The sequence below is a fragment of the Nematolebias whitei genome, chromosome 2 (assembly GCF_014905685.2).
Source record: "Nematolebias whitei isolate Nwh7 chromosome 2, NemWhi1, whole genome shotgun sequence".
Taxonomy (NCBI): Eukaryota; Metazoa; Chordata; class Actinopteri; order Cyprinodontiformes; family Rivulidae; genus Nematolebias; species Nematolebias whitei.
The window spans coordinates 12,470,293-12,478,387 of NC_056499.1; the positions used below are offsets into that span (position 1 = coordinate 12,470,293).

The 8,095-nt window shown below is 44.7% G+C and overlaps 1 protein-coding gene across 1 annotated transcript in view; it reads right to left on the reverse strand.

Moving 5' to 3' along the window:
* Positions 1 to 5,729, reverse strand: part of itgb6 (integrin, beta 6) — a 29,086-nt gene extending 23,357 nt beyond the window's left edge. Inside the window, exon 1 of the mRNA XM_037693108.1 lies at positions 5,711 to 5,729. The gene's annotated coding sequence lies outside the window, so the exon portion shown is untranslated. The remainder of the gene's footprint in view (positions 1 to 5,710) is intronic.
* Between the last annotated feature and the right edge of the window lie 2,366 nt (positions 5,730 to 8,095).

An 8,095-nucleotide genomic window follows, 5' to 3' on the forward strand; every position in this document is an offset into this window, starting at 1 on the left:
CAGGCAAGCAGGGAAACAGGCAGACAGACAGGCAGGCAGGGAAACAGGCAGACAGACAGGGAAACAGGCAGGCAGACAGACAGGCAGGCTGGGAAACATGGAGATGGACAGACAGACATACAGAGAAACAGGCAGGTAAGCAGGGAAACAAATAAGATATATTTTTATTTTATTTAATCTTTTTCATACAGGTAGTTTCACTGAGTCATGAGAACTTATTTTCAGGAGAGACCTGTTTTACACAGACAACATGTAGAGTACAATAAACAACAATAAAAGCAGTTTAAAACAATAGTGTAAAAAAACAATAAATCCAAAGAGTCGTATAAAAAAAGTTAAATTACTAAAAACAAACATGTTTACTTAGATTTTTCTTTTTTTTTTAAAGAAATGTGCTCTGATATTTGTAAACATGTTTTCAGATATACACATGTGTGTGTTTATAGCTAAAACAGCCCTTACAGGAAAAAACAGGAAAACCACATGTGTTATGATGTTCACCATGTGAAAACCATGGATCACATGTGAATACTCAAACAAGATGAAAATAAATATTCCAAAATCACTTAGAAAATGTGCAAAACATGTGTATCTCCTAAATAACATGGTACCTTGTTTGTTCACATGTGAACATCCATGAGACCACATGGACACGTTGAGAAGGTTTTAGTCCACATGGGAACATGTGCAAAACATGTTCCACATATGTCACATGTTAATGCATTTCACATGTGGCTTTATGTGGAAAACCACGTGATCACATATTCCAGATTCACATGGAACATGTGCAAAATATGTTTCACATGTGACTCCAGGGGAAACCATGTGATATGAGCATGATAAAAAAAAATCTCTAAATCCACATGGGAAACGTGTTTCACATGCAAATTCATCATGTGTTGCACATGTCATCCCATCAGGTGAACACATGAATGTGTTGAAAACGATTCAGAATCACAGTGAATGTGCAAAACGTGCTTCACATGATGTACAGGCCACAGTAACTAATGAATCAGTTTTTACATCTTGTTTTTGTTTTGATGTGCAGATTTATAACTTTATAATAAAGTTTTTTCATTCATTCGACCTTTATTTAGACACATAAATCACACTGAGCCTCGAAGACTCATTTACAAGTGAGACCTGTTTAGACAGAAAGTAGTGAAACTGGACACGTGGGAATTGGAGGCAAAAGTAATTCCTATCAAACTCTTTCTTCTTGGCTGAGAAGAAAAACTCTGATATAAAAATATAAAAAAAACATAAATTGACTGTTTTTATAAAGCTCCTTTCTATCTAACCAAGATACTCAAAGTGCTCTACAACACAATCTGTGCCCTCATTTACCTCCACACAAATTTGACAGCATTCTACTATAGAGCTATTGAACTGGCGGCCCGGGGGCCAAATCAGGCCCATGGATTAGCTCAGTTCGGCCGGTTCAAACTAGATTTTAACCATAAAACAAACTTAATAACAATAACTGCTGGATGTCCAGCCCCTGAGCTCTTGGCTTTCAGTAACTGTGGCCCCCTGAGCCGTTTAGTTAAATAGCTCTGCACTACTACTAACTATGCAGCAAACATGATGGCGCCGAGGGCCGCATGGGGTTAAACTCGGGGAAACTCTGACCAACACGTGTTTCCAAACTGACGTCACTCCAGGTCACTTCTTCGTGCAACGATCGGTTTATTCCGTTTCACATTTCCATGTTTTAAACGTCACACAGACTGACCAGGTCCAAACAACTGATGCTTGGCACCATATGACTCGGTCAACAGAAAATATGACGACCCCGGGCCCCAACTTCCTCATCCATGCTAAACCAGAGCACACCATTTATGCCTGGTGACAGTCACGCACACATCGACACACCCGCCACGCAAGCGTCGAAGCTGGGTGCTCCCCTGTCACGTCATCAGCTGCTTATTTCACTCATATGGCTCTTACATCTGCATCTTTACAAAGATAATCTGAGTCTGTAGAGAATAATCTGTGCTTTGTCACATTCATACACCGATGTACACAGATTGGAGACAATGAGGAGGTTCAGTGTCTTGCCCAGGGACACTTCAGCATGTGACTGCTGGTGGAATCAAACCCACAGCTCTACCATTGGAGGACGACTGCTCTAACCACTCAGCCACAGCCGCCTCCAATAACTGTTATTAAATGTTTCTCCCTTCATGATGCGTTTAACGAGGTCAGGTCGTCTGGACGGGTTCTTCTTTGTTGAAATGTTTCCTCCTCCTCGTAGTGGATCAACCGGGTCGCTGCTGACAGCCAGAACTAGTTGTTCACATGGACAAAGGTGTTTCAACTAAAAGGAATCCGTCTGACTTAACCTGGTCAGATTGATAAACCTGGAATATTGAGCATGAATCTGGACTTCCCCTCAGGTGAAAAGATCCATTCTGTGTGTTAAGAAACAAGTTAAAGTCCGTTTACCTGCCGCCGTTTAGAGCTTGACTTCTCCTGACGCTTCTTCAGATCGTTCTGTAACGTCATGAACATGTTGGACTTTAGAGAAGCCAGACTCTAATAAAACCGTTTGTTTCCGGTTCTCCAGCTGAAACTGCACCTTGAGCAAACATGACCTTAAAGTTTCGTCTCTCTGAGACGCTCGGAGCAGAGAAGTTAACGTTTAACTCGTGAATCATCGTTATTGTGTCTCAAGAATGTTTCAGTTTGACGACCGACCAAAACAAGGTTTATCTCGAGATCTGAGACGTGTGTGTGCATGTGCGTGTGTGCATGTGTGTGTGTACAGTTCACGGGGTCACAGAGGGTGTGGTGTTGTGTAGGTGTTGAATCTTTAACAGCTGCGTGCTCATATCTCTGCTTGTCCGAACTCAGAGGAATCTCAATCTGAATTATGGGTAAGTCCCATCTGTCGCCTCCAACCGACCCCCCCCCTGAGCCTCTGCCGCCCCCCCCCCCCCCCCCCTCACCTGACACAAACCTCGAGTGATGCAGACAGTCTCCACGTTTTGCAGCTTTTCATTTCATCATGAGTTGTATGATTCGGGTGTGACATCAGGTTTGCACCTCGTTTGACTTTAATGTGATTAATTCAGTTTCAAATGTTTCTTCTCTGTGGAAATGTCACTTTTCTGTCGTTATCCTGCTTTAGCTTTATACATAAATAACTGTAATGTCCTTTTTGAATTCATTATAATGATCAAAATAATTTTTAGGAATATAATTCTCTTGACATTTACGGATCTGCATCGCGGTTTTAGGAGGTTTAAACCCCAGAAGCACGAGTGACACGAGGGGGCTCAAATCAAAAAAACTAAACGTTTCATTAAACCAGAAATAAATAAGTGACGTGGCAACAAAACTTACATGAACTGTAGATAAATCATGACACAAGGCATGAGAGCGCCATGACTGCTGTGAGAGGTGAGCTCAGCAACCGAGCGGCCTGATGAGAGGATGAGCTGCAGCTGCGACTAATCAAACAGGGAACAGGTGTGAGGGGGCGTGGCCAGCGGAGGGAGCAGAGGCTGACTGAGGAAAAGTGCTGAGAGCGGCACAAGAAAACAAACTAATAAAACTCAAAACTGAAGACCGAAGTGCGGGAGCTCACATACCATACCATACCATATCATTTTATTTATAGAGCACTTAGAACAGCGACAAGGCCAACCAAAGTGCTGTACAGACAGAACAACAGGTAACACACGAAGCAAAACACAAAATGAAGTAAATCAGAAATATAGACATAAAAACGATGCAGATAATAAATATGACGACAAGTCAGTGTGGAGCGTACTGGTTCAAAACACAGATCCTCTGGTGTTGAAAGCTACTGAATAGTAGTGGGTTTTTAAACGGGATTTGAAAACCGAGAGGGAGTGGGCCAGTCTGACAAGCAGAGGTAACTCGTTCCAAAGTCTTGGACCTGCTACAGAGAAGGCCCTGTCACCTCTGCGCTTAAGACGAGTTCCTGGAACTGTGAGGAGCAATTGGTCCGCTGACCTCAGGGAACGTGGTGGGACATACAGTTGTAACAGATCAGAGAGATGGGGTGGGGCGAAACTGTTCAGTAATTTGTAGACATACAGGAATATTTTGAACTGGATTCGAAGGTGAACCGGTAACCAGTGCAGTGAGGCCAAAACTGGTGTAATGTGCTCTCTTTTGCCTGTACTGGTTAAAAATCGGGCTGCTGCATTCTGGACCAGTTGTAGTCGTGCAATGGAGGTCTGACTGATACCAAACAGGAGCGAACTGCAGTAATCAAGCCTGGATGTAATGAATGCATGTATTACTGTCTCCAGGTTATTTTTGGACAATATGGGCTTCAGTTTAGACAGCCGCCTCAGTTGGAAGAAGCATGATTTAACAATCATGTTTACATGATTGTTACATTTCAGGGAAGGGTCCATTATCACTCCCAGATTAGTGACTCTTTGTTTTTCTGACAGTGGAAAGGTCGATGCAGTGGTTTGTGATCGTGTCGTTGGGAGGGAACAACATGACTTCAGACTTCTTTTCATTGAAACTTAAGAAATTTAAAGCCATCCAGTCCCTGATGTCAGCCAGGCAGTTGAGCAGAGGTTGAATAGAGCATGTACCATTGTGTCTTAGGGGGAAGTAAATTTGACAGTCATCGGCGTAGAAGTGAAAGAGTATGTGGTGTTTCCGGAAAATAGCACTAAGTGGCAGCAGGTATAAAGAGAATAGGAGGGGACCCAGGATGGACCCCTGTGGAACCCCCCATTTAAGCTCTGCCGCTGCAGAACTAATATCCTTGATGGAGACACAAAAGGATCTGTCAGCGAGGTAGGATCTGAACTAAATGAGGGCTGACCCTGTGATGCTCACCTACTGCTCCAACTAGTCCAAATGGAACTTAATCAGGATCCGGATCTGGGTCACAGCTTGCATTCTGAAGAACTCTGTTTTAACAACTGGAAAAGTAGAGCCTCATAAAATGACACACCTTAAATGAGTAAACGCTTCATAAGGTTAATATTTATATACGTCTGTGCTTCCTGTTGATGTTTAAGAGCCAGTTTGGGTCCAGAAAGGACTCAAGTTGGGTCTGGATCTGGTATGTGGTCCACCATTTGGGAGCTGTTACGATAAAGGCAAGAAAAGTTGAGTCTCTTAAAAATGTTATTTGTAAATATTAGAAAATAAAGTGCTTGTAGAAAATTATACAAGTTTTATTGAAATTTCAGTCAAGACGTCAGGTTTGACGAGATGGACCCAAGAATGCAAAGCGAACACGGGGAGCTTAAAAAAAACTAAGAGATTTACTGACAAGGAGACCCAGACTGGAGAGCAGTGAGGACAGAGACACCTGGGCCCACCTGGAGCAGGTGGAGGTGGGCGGGGCAGGACCAAGGAGCAGAAACTGAAGCACCGAGAAACAGAACTACACACATCAACATGACAACCAAAGAGGAATAAACCTAAACAACCACCAAAACCCACAGATCCTGGCTCCGTTTGGTTCTGGATCCCAGTTTAAACCTGGAAAAGCTGCGTCTCTTAAAATTTAAAACCGTCGACGTGATCAAATGTGTGATGGTGACGAAATAAACAAAATGATAAAAGTTGATCAATTCACCAACTAACTCAGTCCAGACGAGCCTTAATTTGTGTCCAGGTCTGGTCCACGATCCACTATTTGAGGACCCCTGCTACACCCAGAGAACCCGAGGCGAACCCCCCCCCCCACTCTGAGCTGGCTCACCTCCAGGCCCGTCCTCTGGTAACATGCTGTCCAGTCTCGGTCTGTCCTCTCTGCAGTTAGGAGCACGGGCAGAACCCAGTCCAGCACCGCTGGTCTCGCTGCGTCCCGGTTCCCGTCAGAGGAACAGTAAACCTTTATGAAGAGTGGCGCCGGGGGGAGGGGGGGTACTGCCCATGCTCTGTGGCTCATGTGTGTTTTTGTGTGTGTGGGAGTGTGTGTGTCAGTGGGTGTGCATGCACACGGGGGTCATGCGTGGGCGTTTGAGCACGCTCCAGCTCGTCCACATGAGCGTGGAGGGGCAATGAGTGACGGTGACAACTGCAGTGGGGGGGGGGGGCACCATGACACTCCGGACTCTGAAGCGACGCCTCTGTGATGAATCTGGATGGAGTTCTGGTTCGATCACTTCCTGTGGAGACGGCGAGCAGGAAGCTGAGAGGAGCAGAACTCCTCCTTCACACACAGGTATGGGAAGAATGCAGGTGTGAACACAAACACGAGAAAAGTTTGAATCTAAATCAGACCGTTAACTCTCGACAATCAGGCGTGAGACAAAAAGTCGACGCTCGCTCAGTTCTGACGTTTGAGACTAAATGAAACTTTATCGGGTTCTAAAAAGATTAAAATTTAACCTCAAGTAAACAAAAACACACAACATGTTTCACAAGTCTTTATGAAATAAACAAAAACTGGTTCCATCTTGTTGCTTCCTCAGGATCATCACGAGTGGGACCACATCTGCTCCGGAGCATCCAGGTGTGTTAACACAACGCCAGGGTGGAAAAACATCAGCAATGAGCTCAGAGCTGCCCATCAATCTGTGAAAGGTCAAAGGTCATTTCCAAACCAGCTGGAGTCTATCGTTCTTCAGATTATTCACACGTGGAAAACATTTAGGATGGATGACGATCTTCCCAGCAGATTCACCCTGAAGGTCAGACCGTGCAGTGACTCTACAGGCCTCAGCCAGCAGGTCAAAGGTCATGGCCTCCTTTCATTTATCATTTCTCTCTTGTCTTTTGGGCACTGAACTTGTTGTTAAACAATAAAGAGATGTAAGGACTTTAATGTAGAAACAGATCTAAGATTAAACATTTAATAGTCATTTTAAATTTTACCGTTCCTTGTTTAAGTTTCCGTAGTTGTTACTGTGCTTAATAGACTTTGGTACAGTTATGTTGGGGTTGGGATCCCACTGTGGGTCCAGAAACATAAAGTTAGGGTCTCCAAATTATTTCCAGAAAATAAAAAGCTCCTTTACAGCATATTTCAAGATGATGATGGAAAAAGACATTAAAGTTGTTCAGGTGGTCTCTGGTGGTTCAGCTGGTCTCAGGTGGTTCAGCTGGTCTCTGGTGGTTCAGGTCGTGTTGTCATGGTGTTTGTTCGGAGCGGTGATATTTGTGGTCACTCTGAGTCAGAGTCTGTCGGAGGATTTCTCTGCCTGCGTCTCTGGGATGTGCTGAATAGCTGAAGTGCATCAGACTAAATGAAAGACATCGGATCCGGCTGAGGCCCCTCCTGAGGCCGCCCCGGCCTCTGACCTTTATGGTTCTCGGGGGATCTGTGCCATGTGTCCCCTCAGCTGTGGACAGAGAGTCCAGGAGGACAGACTCGTGTCTTCTCTTCGCAGGTTTGATGCGTTTGCGTCACGTGATTGATTGACATTTCTGTGCACGACCTGCACGTAACGTGATGGGTAATGTGCGCCGGATGGTGCAATCTGCGGTTCTGATCCTTCTGATGGAGACATGGTGCCTCGGCGTCTCTGGGATCAGCTGCGCTAAGTCGGAGCTTAAGGAGGAGATCTGGTGTACGAGTGAAACCGCGAAGGCCGTGCGCCTGAAATAGTCCAGGAAACGCTGCACATGTTGCTCCTCTGATCCACCATAAGCTGCACCCACAACACCCGGCTCCGTTTCAGCGCCATGACTGGATGTTCTGCTGACAAACAGCTTTGAGCCACAGCGCCCCCTGCTGCCAGACAGACAGCACATCAAGCGCTCTGCCAGGAGGAAATAAACATTAAAAAAAGAACATGATCTTTATCAGGTTCTAACATGATTAAAATTTAACCTCAAGTAAACAAAAACACACAACAGGTTCCTTATGAAATAAACAAAAACTGCTTCCATCTCGCTGCTGATCCTCATGAGTGGGACAACCTCTGCTCTGTGTTAATACAACGCCAAGGTGGAAAAACATCAGCAATGACCTCAGAGAAGCAGCTGCTGCTGCTCATCAATGAGGGTCAAAGGTCATTTCCAAACCATCTGGAGTCCATCGTTCTTTAGAGGAAGATTATTCACAAGTGGAAACACTTCAATTCAGTTTATTTATAAAGCGCCAAGTCACAACAGAAGTCGTCTCAGGCGCTGAACAGAA